Genomic DNA, 15,314 nt, shown 5'->3' with positions numbered 1-15,314 from the left:
GGTTACCACAGTAATAGAAATATTACGTCTGAGAGCAAGTGGGAGGTTTCCTGGTCAGGAGCCCTTAAACATGCAACACCTCCTGTCCAGTCCTGGGAGGGGAGGAATCTGCCCTTATAAACTGGGTCTGGGGCGGGGTTAGGGAGAACAAGCAGACACAGGGAAAGTAACAGCAAGGAGCTCTGTAGGAGCAGGAGCTGAAGACCAGGGGCTGGAGCTGAGCAGAGCTCGCCCTGGCAGAAGAATCTAAGTACCGGACACCGGAGTCCGAGGCTGTAAGGATCTCTAAGTCCAACAGCAGAACCCAGCTGACAGGGGATTCCAGGTCCTCTGGCCATAGAAGCCCGGAGGCTCAGTCACAAGCAAGGGACCAGCACCGCCATCGAGGAGCGGAGGCTAACAGAAGGCCCCAAGTCACCAGCCATATGGGTGAGCACTACACGGTACACTCAGGGACGTGGGCTACTATCACCCGCTTATAGCAAGGTAGCCAGGAAGAGTGCAGACAGACGGGGAGGCCTACAACTCCACCTGGCCACGGGAGCTCCTGCTTGCTCACAGACTGACCAGGCCTCTTATGCTAGCCAGTACTCCCGGGAGGGTCTGCCTTATTATCATCAGTAAAGACCCTGAACTGCACTGCAAAGACTCTGAGTCGTTCCTGTTACGCTCGTGCACCATCACTCCCATCATCCACACTCATTGCCCTGAGGCTATACTCCTCCCGTGGGGAGTCATCCCATTCTCTGCTGCTCATACAACACCAGCCTCAGCGGTCTGCCTCGCAGCAGCGGTACACCCTGACCGCAATCCACGGGTGGCGTAGTCGGACAATTAACCTAAAACCTTACAAATAGACTGCCACTGGTTTGACCACCCTGAGCCACGGGACCGGGTCGCCGCCACGGTGACTACAACTCCCAGCATCCCACGAAAGGCCCAGTTCCGGGTTCCCCACTCGGCCCAGGGGGCGCGTCAACTTCAGAGGTGAAAATCTCACCAAATGCCAACTTGCTTTCTCTGGTGAACCTCTGTAACTGCATCTCTGCTGCTGTGTAATAGTCACAGGGCAGGGAGGAGTTAAACATCCAAGTATTTAATATCTATTGGAAATAAAGAGGTTTCCCCTTATTGATATCAGGTAAAACAAATGACCAACCACAATCCACTCTACCAAGATCAATATCAGGGCAATGAAAAACAAAAAAAGGGCTTTCGGTAAACTTAAACAAGAAGGCAGCGAGGAAGCGCTAATATCTTATAGGGAAAAAAACAAAATCTGTAAGAAACAAATAAGAATAGCAAAAGAGGAGACAGAGAGACTAATTGCGAAGGAAAGTAAAACGAATCCCAAACTGTTCTTTAACTATATAAACAGTAAAAGGATTAAAACTGATGGAGTTGGCCCATTGAAAAATAACCTGGGTAAAATCATAGAGGGCGATGAGGGTAAAGCAAACCTACTCAATAGCTTCTTCTCCACTGTTTTCACAAAAGAAAACAATTTATCGAAGGAAATGCAGAGTGATAAAGTAAACCCTCCGCTAAATATCACCCACCTAACCCAGGAGGAAGTTCAGAAACGCCTAAATAATATCAAAATAGACAAGTCACCAGGCCCAGATGACATACACCCCCGGGTACTAAAAGAATTAAGTAATGTGATAGACAGACCACTGTATCTTATATTCAAGCACTCTTTATGGACAGGGACTGTCCCACTAGACTGGCGCCAAGCAAATGTGGTACCAATATTCAAAAAGGGGTCTAAAAGTGACCCTGGGAACTATAGACCAGTCAGCTTAACGTCTGTTGTGGGTAAATTGTTTGAAGGATTTCTTAGAGATGCTATTGTAGAATATCTTAATAATAATAACTGTCTAACTCCATATCAACATGGATTCATGAGGGATCGCTCCTGCCAAACAAACCTGATGGCCTTCTACGAGGAGGTGAGCTCACAGCTGGACCGGGGAGAGTCAGTGGATGTTGTAGACCTTGACTTCTCCAAAGCGTTTGATACCGTGTCACACAAAAGGTTGGTATATAAAATGAGAATGCTTGGTCTGGGGGATAATGTGTGCAAGTGGGTAAATAGCTGGCTGAGTGATAGAAAGCAGAGGGTGGTTATCAATGGAGTAAGCTCAGGGGGTGTCAGGGTTACTAGCGGGGTGCCTCAAGGGTCTGTCTTGGGCCCTATATTATTTAATATATTTATTAATGATCTAGTGGAAGGGTTGCATAGTAAAATAGCAATATTTGCAGATGATACTAAACTTTGTAAAGTAGTTAATACAGATGAGGATAGGGCACAGCTACAGGAGGATTTAGATAAATTGGGGAGTTAGGCCAAAAAATGGCAAATGGGGTTCAATGCCGATAAATGTAAGGTCATGCACATGGGAAAGAAAAACAGCAGTCACCCACACATATTAAATGGGAAACCGTTGGGGAAATCTGACATGGAGAAGGACCTGGGCGTCTTGGTTAATAGCAAATTAAATTGGAGTGCCCTGTGTCAGGCAGCAGCTGCGAAGGCAAATAGAGTCATGGCATGCATCAGAAGAGGAATAGGGGCATATGATGAGAACATTGTTCTTCCTCTGTATAAAGCGCTGGTAAGGCCGCACTTAGAATATTGTGCACAGTTCTGGGCTCCGGTGCTCAGGAAAGACATATTGGAGCTAGAGAGGGTACAAAGGAGGGCGACTAAGGTAATAAAGGGAATGGAGGGACTAGAATACCCAGAGAGGTTGTCAAAATTAGGCCTATTTACATTGGAAAAGAGAAGGCTTAGGGGAGACCCCATAAACATGTATAAATACATCAGGGGGCAGTACAGAGATCTTTCCCATGACCTGTTTATACCAAGGATGGTGACAAAGACGAGGGGGCACACTATGCGTCTGGAGGAAAGGAGGTTCCTGCACCAGCATAGAAGGGGATTCTTTACGGTCAGAGCCGTGAGACTCTGGAACTCTCTGGGAGAGGAAGTGGTGATGTCCAACTCACTTAATGAGTTCAAGAGAGGCCTGGACGCCTTTCTTGAGAACAATAAAATTACATCTTATGCTTAGTTAATTAATCCAGGGATTTAATCTGACTGCCAGATTAGTGTCGGGAAGTGAATTTTTCCTCAATGATGTAAACTGGCCTATACCGCATAGTTTTTTGTTGCCTTCCCCTGGATCAACGCTGCGGAATAGCTGCAGTGCACAAGAAATAGGCTGAACTGGATGGAAGCTTGTCTTTTTTCGGCCTTATAAACTATGTAACTATGTAATATTACCAGATAGAAGGAAGAAATACCACCACACCGTGACCAGATCACATATTACCACCACATAGTGCCCAAATAATGCCACATACAAGGCACAAATACCGCCACACCATGACCAAAGCACATAATACCACCACATAGTGATCAAATGCTACCAGATACAAGGTATAAATACTGACACACCATGAGACCACATATTACCACCACATAGTGACTGAATAATGCCACATACAAGGGACAAATATCGTCATGTCATGACCAAAGCACATAATGCTACCACATAGTGACAAATAATGCTAAAATAATAAAAATGTAAAAAAGCTCTGTATATTGGGTCAGTGTACAGGTTATACAGTGATCACCAGTGACATTATACACAGGAGCTCTGTATATAGTGTACAGGTTATACAGTCATCACCAGTGACATTATACACAGAAGCTCTGTATATAGTGTCAGTGTGTGTGTATAGGTAATACACATACTCACCAGTGATGTCTCTAGGTGAAGTTCTTTATCTGCCGCAGACCGATATATCACATCTTCTATGCAGGACTTATCTATGCAGAAAATAACATAGTTAGCTATAACTGATCACTTCCAGAGCACAATCCACACTTTTCCCAAGATTTCTACACTGCATGAAATGACAAAAAAGCAACATAGTGCCGCACTACACAGTAACAGTGCTCCAGTGTCATTCTGTGCCTGCTCATTTGTCAGCAGACATATTTGTCTGATGGCAAAGATGTAGCAGAGCTGAAGACAGAAGACCCATGGATTACGTCAGAGCGAGGATTTTTTTTTTATATTAAAGATAGAGTCCCTTAGGCTACGTTCCCACGCGGAGTAATAGCCGCATATTCCTGCTTTTATGCGGCGTTTTAGAGCGCTCGCGTAAAAGCAGTGCCAAAGAAAGCTGGAAACGGCTTCCAGCAAAAGCTATGGCTTTTACTTAAAAGCGTTCAGACGCCGCGTTTTGCCAGGTATTTTTGCGCGGGCGCTTTCACTGCAAAAGCGGCCGTGCAAAAAGAATTGACATGCCAATTCTTGGCGTTTTTTTCGGCACGATTTCCCCATAGGCTACATGTTAACATGGCCTTGGGAAAAGCACGCTGAGAAAAGCGCAACGTCGGCATGCAGTAGCGATTTTTTGCGCCGCGTATGAACGTAGCCTAAATGTGTTTTGTGTTTTATTTTTAATAAAAAAAAAAATTCTGTGTTTTTTTTCTGTTTACTAGAAATTCATGGTGGCCATGTCTAATTTGGCGTGACAACATGAATTCCGGGCTTAGTATCAGCTGATAATACAAAGCTGGCCTGGCACTAACCCTATTATTACCCAGGGTACTCACCACCAGGGCCGCTAGAAGAGCCAGCTAAAGCGCCTGGAAATTTTCAAGGGTGGCTGCGGGCTGCGATTTTCAGCGTGGGGGGCCAAGAACACTTGGGCCTTACCATGCTGAGAATCCCAGCCCCCAGCTGCCTTGTTTTATCTGGCTGGCGATCAACATATGGCAGGAGCACACACCTTTTTCTAAAAAAAAATATTTAAAATAAGTTTAAAACAAATATTCGGCTTCTCTGTCTTTTGATCGCCAGCCAAGGTAAAGCCAGGCAGCTGGGGGTGGCAGGCCGTAGCTGTCCGCTTTACCTGCGGTGAGAATCAAAAATTCTGCAGAGTGCTACATCATGTTTTTAAAAATGATTTCTTTTCACACTTCTATATGTCACAGACCCAACAGCCAATCACAGATGCTGTCAAAGAGGATGGGCGTCTGTGATTGGCTGTTCGAGTAATGTACAATCAGCCCATACATTCTAGTATGGTACTATGTATGGGCAGCTTTCAGGTTACTCAAGCAGCCAATCACAGACGCCCATTTTCTGTGTCAGCGTCTGTGATTAGCTGTTGGGCCTGTCACACATATAGAAGTGTGAAAATAAATAAATAATAAAGCAAAAATGACATAGCGCTCCGCAGAATTTTTGATTCTCAGCGCAGATAAAGCAGACAGCTACAGGCTGCCACTTCTAGCTGCCTGGCGATCAAAAGTCAGGAAAGCCCAATGTTTTTTTTTAATTATTTAAAAAAATAATTAAAAAAAAAATGCGTGGGCTCCCGCCATATTTTGATCGCCAGCCTGGTAAAAAAAACAGGCAGCTGGGGTCTGGGATTCTCAGCATGGTAAGGCCCAGCATTCTGGGCCCCCCACGCTGAAAACGGCAGCCCGCAGCCACCCCTGTAATTGGCGCATACATCGTAGCGCCATTTCCAGGCACTTTATCTGGCTCTTACAACGGCCCTGGTGGGGGTGGCACGCTGGGTGATAATGGGGTCAGTACCAGCCTTGTATTATCAGCTGGCACTAAGCCTGAAATTCATGGCGTCACGCCAACCTAGACATGGCCACCATGAATTTCTAGTAAACAGAAAAAAAAACCACAACCACAGAAATTTTTTTTTAATAAAAATAAAACACAAAACACATGTAGGGACTCCATCTTTAATAAATAACAAAATCCTCGCCCTGACGTAATCCACGGATCTTCTGTCTCCAGCTCTGCAACATCTTTGCCATCAGATCAGACAAATATGCCTGCTGACAGAGATGAGCAGGCACAGAATGACACTAGAACACAGTTGTCAGAGAAGTGCTCAGCTGGCCTCCAGCCGCCGACCATGTTTTCCTGCGCGTTGCAAATAATGCATACTTTCAAATGCATGCCTATTTTTGCAATGCAAGTCTACGGTACATTGCGTCTGCGCTGATTTACAACGGATCCGTTTTAACGCACAGCATAAACGCAATGTTAACCCATCCTAACAGCAGCGAGAAGGGGAGACGGAGCCCTGGAGACCGCCTAGTCAGTCTACTGGTGGTACTATCATGCCCATTGCCCAGTATGTACTGCCAGCCTCTGTGGTACTAGCATTCAAGCTCACATGGCATGTCCTGCCAGCCAGCCACTGGTGTTAGTACTAGCATGATAGTACCACACCACCAGTGGCTGGGCAAGGGGCATGCATGATGGTACCACCAGTGGCTGGCAGGACAGGACATGCTGGGCATGATAGTACACAGAGGCTGGCAGGACATACTAAGCATGATTCATGCCTAGTATGTCCTGCAAGCCTCTGTGGTACTATCATGCCCACCCGGCATGTCCTGCCAGCCAGCCACTGGCGGTAGTAGTACTAGCATGATAGTACCACAAAGGGCCGGATCCAGGTTTTTCTGGGCCCCGGGCGAAAGAGTCTCAGTGGGCCCCTTTAACACATACCACGATTCATGATGCACAGATACTGCAGAGAGATAAAAGTATAGTACAATGCAAAGATTTCACTTCTTATATTATATGAGTGATATCTATTTTAAATTCTACAATAGCTCAGAAACCGGCGAATCGCTCCACACAGTGTACTGGCCCCCAAAAAATGCTCCATACAGGATATTGGCCCCCAAATAACGCTCCATACAGGATACTGGCCCCCAAAAAAATCCTCCATACAGGACACTGGTCCCCATATAACGCTCCATACAGGATACTGGCCCCCCAAAAATGCTCCATACAGGATACTGGCCCCCATATAACGCTCCATTCAGGATAATGGCCCCATATAACGCTCCACACAGTATACTAGCCCCCATAAAATGCTCCATACAGGATACTGGCCCCCATATAAGGCTCCATACAGGATACTGGCCCCCATATAAAGCTCCATGCAAGCTGTTCCCCCCACATAATGCCCTATGCAGGCTGTCCCATCCCCCCCTTATAATGCCCCATGCAGGCTGTTCCCCCCCCATATAATGTCCCATGCAGGATGTCACCCCCCATATAATGCCCCTTGCAGGATGCCACTTCCCCCCATATAATGCCCCATGCAGGATGCCACTTCCCCCCATATAATGCCCCATGCAGGATGTCACTCCCCCCCCCCATATAATGCCCTATGCAGGATGTCCCTTCCCCCCCCATATAATAACCCATGTAGGATGTCCCTTCCCCTCCATATAATGCCCCATGCAGAATGTCACTCATCATATAATGCACCATGAAAGATGTCACTCCCCCACATATAATGCCCCATGCAGGATATCACTCCCCCCCATATAATGCCCCATGCAGGATGCCATCCCCCATATAATGCCCCATGCAGGATGTCACTTCTCCCCCCCATATAATGCCCCATGCAGGATGTCACCCCCCCTTATAATGCCTCATGTAGGATGTCCCTTCCCCCCATATAATGCCCCATGCAGGATGTCACCCCCATATAATGCCCCATGCATGCTGTCACCCCCACCCCATATAATGCCACATGCAGGCTGTCACCCCACCATATAATGCCCCATGAAGGGTGTCATCCCCCCATATAATGCCCCATGCAGGCTGTTACCCCCCCATATTATGCCCCATGCATGCTGTTACCCCCCCATATAAAGCCCCATGCAGGATGTCACCCGCCCCCAATATAATGCCCCATGCAGGCTGTCACCCCCGCCCATATAATGCCCCATGCCTCCATACATAAAAAAAAAAAAAAAATCAAATATTCACCTCCCTCCTCCTCACCTGCTGCCGCTGCTCAGGTCTATACTCCTGCGTTGCCGGCGTCTTCCCGCTCTGCGCTGCCTGTGATGGCTCAGGGGAGGACGCAGTGGAAAGTCGTCACCGCACCCTCTGACCTGAGACGTCACAGGGAGCGCAGACCAGGAAGACAGCGGATCTGCGAAGGCACGGGGAGAGGTAAGTATCCGGCTGCCGGGGCCCTGAGCAAGCGGGGGAGAAGGGCGGGCGCTGGCACTGCTCTCCTCCGCCCATAGCCCGGCGGGGAGCCCGACGGCAAGTGGACCTCCCGCCTGCTCAGGGCCCCGGCACTTGCCCGGGAGCTGACGCCAGCACTGACTACCACTCCACCAGCCTCCTTGGTACTATCATGCCCACCCAGCATGTCCTGCCAGCCCCTGGTGGTAGTACATGCTGCTAGGCATAGTACCAGTAACCAGAGGCTGGAAGCAAGACATGCTAGGCAATGGGCATGATGATAATCATGCCCACTGCCCAGTAGTATTTACTGCCAGCCTCGGCCAGGGGTCCTCCCAGTCACTCCCACCGATCCCTCCCCCCGTCCCGGCCCCTGCTTTTCATACTCACGCGTCGAGATGAGCGGCAGGCCTGCAGCCGCTGCCTGGAGCGACGCCGGGTCCGTCAGCGCGCACAGGAAGCAGTCCCAGGGCGATGACGTCATCACCCTGAGACTGACCTCCTGCGCACGCTCCGGCAGTGTCGCGCTGCGCACGGGAGGCAGAAGGCCACTGCGGCAGCAGGCAGAGCAGGGAGATCGCTCTCCAGAGGGCCCATCACTAATCATATCGGCAGTGCTCCGACATGATTAGCGAACCGGGGGGCCCTCTGTTCTCTGTACAGGGGGTGTAGGGGGCGGGGCTTGATGGAGACATTAGGGACAGAATGGAGGCAAAATGGAGACATGGGGGCCAGGATAGAGACATAGGAAGCGGGATGGAGACATGGGGGACAGGATGAAGACATGGGGGCATGATGGAGACATTGTGGCCAGGATAGAGACATGGGGGGCAGAATGGAGACATGGGGGGCAGGATGGAGACATGGGGGGCAGGATGGAGACCTGGGGGGCAGGATGAAGACATGGGGGACAGGATGAAGACATGGGGGCATGATGGAGACATTGTGGCCAGGATAGAGACATGGGGGGCAGAATGGAGACATAGGGAGCGGGATGGAGACATGGGGGAGAGGATGGGGGGCAAGCTTGAGACATGGGGGGCAGAATGGAGGCAAAATGGAGACATGGGGGGGGAATGGAGACATGGGGGACAGGATGAAGACCTTGTGAGGGGGGTCCTGTTACTGTGCAAGGCGACACTAGGTTGCTTTATTTTCTTTATCTTGTGCAGTGTAGAAGCTGGGGAAAAATTGGGGAATGTGCTCTGGAAACTGTTCTTGATAACTGTGTTATCTTATGCAGAGACGAGTCCTGGCTGGAAGAAGTGATGGCAGTCTGCGCTGGATGAAGAGGAAAAGCAAAGATGAAGGACTTCAACTAGAAATGTCACCGGTGAGTCAATGTGTTATCTGTACATTTACACTATACACTGTGTACGTTGTACAGAGCTCCTGTGTATAATGGTACTTATGGTAATATTAGTTTTCTTTTTTTTATTAATAATCAGTATTGTAGTATTCGGTCACTATGTGGTGGTAATATGTGATCTGGTCATAGTGTGGTGGTATTTGACCCTTGTATGTGGTATTATTCGGTCACTATGTGGTGGTATTATGTGATCTGGTCATGGTGTGATGGTATTTGTCCCTTATACGTGGTATTATTGGTCATTTTAAAAAATATATGTAACACATTCCCATAAATAAAAATATACCTAAAAAGAATATTGGATATTATAAGAAATTTTTAATAGGTTAGCGTAGAGTATGGCCCGGCCAGAAGAGTCTCCTTGCCGTGGTGGTGACTTAAAATATCTTTTGGCAAAAACAAAAGCTGCTGGCTATATATGTGATCTGCTGTTCAATGGGAAATGTTAATGTGTGATTGGTGAAGATGTGGTGCAGAAAGTAGAGTTTTTCCAGGAGTGGGCGGTGGGACTGTGGAACGTTTGAGGGATGGAGACAGAGCTGGGGTGGAGGTGGAGCTGGGATGGAGCCTGGCTGGAGTTTCAAGGGGGCCCAAAAATTTTGTCAGTATGGGGCCCCCAAATTACTGGTGGCAGCCCTGCATCTGATGGATGGCTCTAGGTTTGGTGAATGCCAGGAGAATGTGACCTGCCTGAATACATTGCAGGGCTGCCTCCAGGAATTTTAGGGCCCCATACAGCCAAAGTTTTTGGGCCCCCCTGAGACTTCACCCCAGGCTCCACACCAGCTGCACCCCTCGAACCTTCCACTTTCTGCACCACGTCCTCACCAATCACATATTAACAGTTCCATCGAATACCAGATCACCTACATAGCCAGCAGCTTTTGTTTTGGCCAAAAGATTTTTTTAAGCTGCCACCACGACAAGGAGATTCTTCTGGCCGGGCCCTACTCTACTCTAACCTATTAAACATTTCTTATTTTACCTAAAACTCTTTTTAAGTACAGTATATAGGAGCTCTGTGTATAGTATGTAATGCATAGTGTAAATGTACAGGTAACACACTGACTCACCGGTAACGTCTCTAGTTGAAGTCCTTCATCTTCGCTTTTCCTCTTCATCCAGCACAGACTGCCATCACTTCTTCCAGCAAGGACTCGTCTCTGCAGAAAATAACACATAGTTATCTAGAGCAGTTTCCAGAGCACATTCCCTAATTTTTCACCAACTTCTACACTACACCAAATGAAGAAAAAAAGCGACATAGTGCCACCCTGCACAGGAACAGTGCCCCCTCCCCACTGAAAACAGCATTCTCAAAAATAAAATACATCACACTTGTAATAATGTCCTTTTATTAGCCCCTACAGTAATAATGTAATAATGTCCCACATCCTGCTTCCATATGTACTCCATTCTGGACCCCATATGTCTTCATCTTGCCCTGATATGTTCTCCCATCCTGGCCCCATGTGACTTCATTCTCCCTGCATATTTCTCCATTCTGGCCCCCATGTGTTAGCTCGCATTCTGCCCTGCATGTGTCAGTTCCCATTTTGCCCCCCATGTCTCAGCTTCCATTCTGCCCCCCAGGTCTCAGCTCCCATTCTGCAACAATGTATCATCTCCCATTCTGCCCCCCATTTCTCAGCTTCCATTCTGCCCCCCAATGTGTCAGCTCCCATTCTGCCCCCCAATGTGTCAGCTCCCATTCTGCCCCCAATGTGTCAACTCCCATTCTGCCCCCCGTGTCTCAGCTTCCATTCTGCCCCCCATGTGTCATTTACCATTCTGCCCCCATGTCTCAGCTTCCATTCTGCCTTCATTTCTCAGCTTCCATTCTGCCCCCCATGTCTCAGCTCCCATTCTGCAACCATGTGTCATCTCCTATTCTGCCTCCCCCCATGTGTTAGCTCTCATTCTGCCTACCCCCATGTGTTAGCTCTCATTCTGCCCCCCTTGTCTCATATTCCATTCTGCCCCCCTTGTCTCATATTCCATTCTGTCCCCCATGTGTCATCTCCCATTCTGCCCCCCATGTGTCATCTCCCATTCTGCCCCCCATGTGTCATCTCCCATTCTGCCCCCCATGTGTCATCTCCCATTCTGCCCCCCATGTGTCATCTCCCATTCTGCCCCCCATGTGTCATCTCCCATTCTGCCCCCCATGTGTCATCTCCCATTCTGCCCCCCATGTGTCATCTCCCATTCTGCCCCCCATGTGTCATCTCCCATTCTGCCCCCCATGTCTCAGCTTCCATTTTGAACCCAATTCTCAGCTTCCATTCTGCCCCCCATTTCTCAGCTCGCATTCTGCCCCCCATGTGTCAGCTCCCATTCTGCCCCCCATATGTCAGCTCCCATTCTGCCCCCCATATGTCAGCTCCCATTCTGCCCCCCATATGTCAGCTCCCATTCTGCCCCCCATATGTCAGCTCCCATTCTGCCCCCCATATGTCAGCTCCCATTCTGCCCCCCATGTGTCAGCTCCCATTCTGCCCCCCATGTCTTATCTCCCATTCTGCCTCCATGTCTCCTCTACATTCTGCCCCCATTTTTTTGCTCCATCCAGCCTCCATGTGTCTCCTCTCCATTTTGCCCCATGTGTTATCTCCCATTCTGCCCCCCATGTATCATCATCCATTCTGCTTCCATGCCTCATCTCCCATTCTTCCCCCTGTCTCAGCTTCCATTCTGCCCCCCCCCCCCATGTGTTAGCTCCCATTCTGACCCCCATGTGTTAGCTCCCATTCTGACCTTCTTGTCTCATCTCCCATTCTGCCCCCATGTCTCATCTCCCATTCTGGCTCCCATGTCTCATCTCCCAGATTTCCAGTGTGTAGTCCCAGTCAATGTATAGCAGTCATCACCAGACAATGCAGATCAGGCTCTAGAATAGCTTACAGCCGTTGATCTTTGGGGATACAGTATATCACAAAAGTGAGTACACCCCTCACATTTTTGTAAATATTTTATTATATATTTTCATGGGACAACACTGAAGATATGACACTTTGATACAATGTAAAATAGTCAGTGTACAGCTTGTAAATTTGGTGTGCCCTCTAAATAACTCACACAACCATTAATGTCTAAGCCACTGGCAACAAAAGTGAGTACACCCCTACTTGAAAATGGCCAAATTGTGCTCATAGTGTCAAAACTTTGTGTGGCCACCATTATTTTCGTTTTGATTTAAATTATTTATTTATCATGAATCAAAAAAGTAAAGACAAATCAGAGATACAACAATGGTGGAACAACATCTGGAAATAAGATATTACAGGAAGATCAAAAATTAGAAATCAAACAGAAGTGCCAGTTGAGTAGAGCTAAAGGTGAGGATTAGTTCCGACAAGAGGAAGAGAATTAAATAGATGATTCGTGGCCACCATTATTTTCAAGCAGTGCCTTAACTCTCTTGGGCATGCAGGTCACTAGAGCTTCACAGGTTGCCACTGGAATCCTCTTCCACTCCTCCATGATGACATCACGGAGCTGGTGGATGTTAGAGACTTTGCACTCCTCCACCTTCTGTTTGAGGATGCCCCACAAATGTTCAACAGGGTTTCGGTCTGGACACATGCTTGGCTAGTCCAGCACCTTTACCGTCAGTTTCTTTAGCAAGGCAGTGGTCATCTTGGAAGTATGTTTGGGGTCATTATCATGTTGGAATACTGCGCTTTGGCCCAGCTTCCGAAGTGAGGGAATCATGCTCTGCTTCAGGATGTCACAGTACATTTTGGCATTCATGGTTCCCTTAATGAACTGTAGCTCACCACAGCCGGCAGCACTCATGTATCCCCAACCATGACACTCCCACCAGCAGGCTTGACTGTAGGGAAGACACACTTGTCTTTGTACTCCTCACCTGCTCGCTACCTAACACACTTTACACAATATGAACCAAATAACTTTATTTTGGTTTCATCAGACCACAGGACATGGTGCCAGTAATTCATGTCCTTAGTATGCTTGTCTTCAGCAAAGTGTTTGCGGGCTTTCTTGTGCAGCATCTTTAGAAGAGGCTTTCTTCTGTGACAACAGCCATGCAATAAAAATTTGATTGCAAAGTATGGTCTGAGTACTGACAGGCTGACCCCCCACGCCTTTAACCTCCGAAGCAATGCTGGCAGCACTTTTACACCTCTTTTGAAAAGACAGCCTCTGGATATGACGGTGAGCACGTGTACTCAACTTCTTTGTTCGACCATGGCGAGGCCAGTTCTGAGTGGAACCTATCTTGTTAAACCACTGTATGGTCTTGGCCAGCATGTTGAAGCTCAGTTTCACAGTGTTGGTGTTATGATCTGCTACAAGAACTAAGGAAAGATAGGAAAACTGTCCCTACAATAGGACTAAGCTGATTCCCTACGATGCAGCGGGCAACCTGTTCCTTGTGAACAGACCCGCCTTCATCCTCAGCTAGTCTGAACACAGGGAGGGGTCCCTAAAAGTACTAAGGACTGGGACAAAATTGGACACCTCCTAGCAGAAGTTGTAGCGGAGCAAAAAGACAAACAGACAGAAATACTCAGAGGTCCAAGGACCAAGCAAACTATAGAGATAGGTACAAAGCACCTGGCTAGATTAAGAGTCAAAGTAACACTGAAGTCCAGCAAAGCCAGAAGGGCGGAGCTTGAATAAATAGGCAGCAGGTCACGTGACCACAAAATAGAAAAAAAACTAACAGGAGGGTTCTAACAGTACCCCCTCTTCTATGAGGATCCTCCGGATCCTCCAGGCCCAGGCCTATCAGGAAACCTCCTGTGAAACGCTCTGATAAGTCTAGGAGCAGAGACATCATCTGCCCTTACCCAGGAGTTATCCTTAGGACCGAAACCTTTCCAAGCGACGAGATACTGCAATCTCCCTCTATGCCCTCTGGAATTCAGGATACGAGAAATTTCATATTCACCGTCTTCCACCACCGGAGGAACTGTGACAGTGGCGTCCCTATCCCATACATCAGCTTTTTTCAACAAGGAAACATGAAACACCGGATTAATCTTCCAGGAGGAGGGAACCTCCAACCTAACAGCAGACTGGTTAACCACCTGAAGCACTTTAAATGGTCCCACAAACTTCGGACCCAATTTCTTAGAAGGAATCCTCAACCGCAGATTCTTTGAGGACAACCAAACCATGTCACCAACCGTAAACAAAACCTCTTGACGTTTCCTGTTAAAATACTTCTTAGACTTTTTGTTAGCCTCTTGAAGGTTACAACGTACATCAGTCCAAACTCTCTCCAAATCACCGGAAAAATTCTCCTCCTCCGGCACAGCCGACACCAATTTGGAGAACGAACCACCGACGGATGTCTCCCAGTACAACAAAAAAACAGAGAACACCCAGCAGAAGAGGATGTATGGTTGTTAAGAGCAAATTCAGCAAGTGGCAGAAACTCAGACCACACCTCTTGATTGTCTGCGACAAAACAATGCAAAAACTGCTCAACATCCTGGTTCTTTCTTTCTGTCTGTCCATTAGACTCAGGATGATACCCAGATGAAAATGACAAATGGACTCCCAACCTGTCACAAAAATCACGCCAAAAATGAGCCACAAACTGAGGTCCCCTATCAGAAACAATGTCGGTGGGAACGCCATGGAGTCTGACAATTTCCTTGACAAAAGCCTTAGCGAGTGTCTTAGCACAGGGTAGTTTAATGAAAAGAACCAAGTGACACATCTTGCTAAAACGGTCCACGACCACCCAGATGTCAGTGAAACCCTCGGACACAGGAAGGTCAGTAATAAAATCCATTGCAAGATGCGTCCAAGGTGCACTAGGAACCTCCAGAGGGCAAAGCAACCCCGCAGCAGGAGCGTGTGAAGCCTTTGATCTGGCACACACAGTACATTGACGCACCCATTTAATGATTTCCTTC

At 47.9% G+C, this 15,314-nt stretch overlaps 2 long non-coding RNA genes across 2 annotated transcripts in view; one reads left to right on the top strand and one right to left on the bottom strand.

The window, feature by feature from the left end:
- LOC141156559 (uncharacterized) overlaps positions 1-15,314 on the top strand; it is an 810,169-nt gene that overhangs the window by 478,180 nt on the left and 316,675 nt on the right. The gene's annotated exons all lie outside the window — the stretch shown is intronic.
- The window catches only part of LOC141156557 (uncharacterized), a 71,548-nt gene continuing 60,000 nt past the window's right edge, over positions 3,767-15,314 (bottom strand). Inside the window, exon 4 of the long non-coding RNA XR_012247664.1 lies at positions 3,767-3,838. This is a non-coding gene — a long non-coding RNA (uncharacterized lncRNA). The remainder of the gene's footprint in view (positions 3,839-15,314) is intronic.

Source organism: Phyllobates terribilis, unplaced genomic scaffold (assembly GCF_046119375.1).
Source record: "Phyllobates terribilis strain yellow unplaced genomic scaffold, ASM4611937v1 Scaffold_8__6_contigs__length_399053987, whole genome shotgun sequence".
NCBI classification, from domain to species: Eukaryota; Metazoa; Chordata; class Amphibia; order Anura; family Dendrobatidae; genus Phyllobates; species Phyllobates terribilis.
The sequence above is the reverse complement of the archived record's forward strand: the minus strand, read 5'-3'. Positions and strand labels throughout refer to the sequence as shown.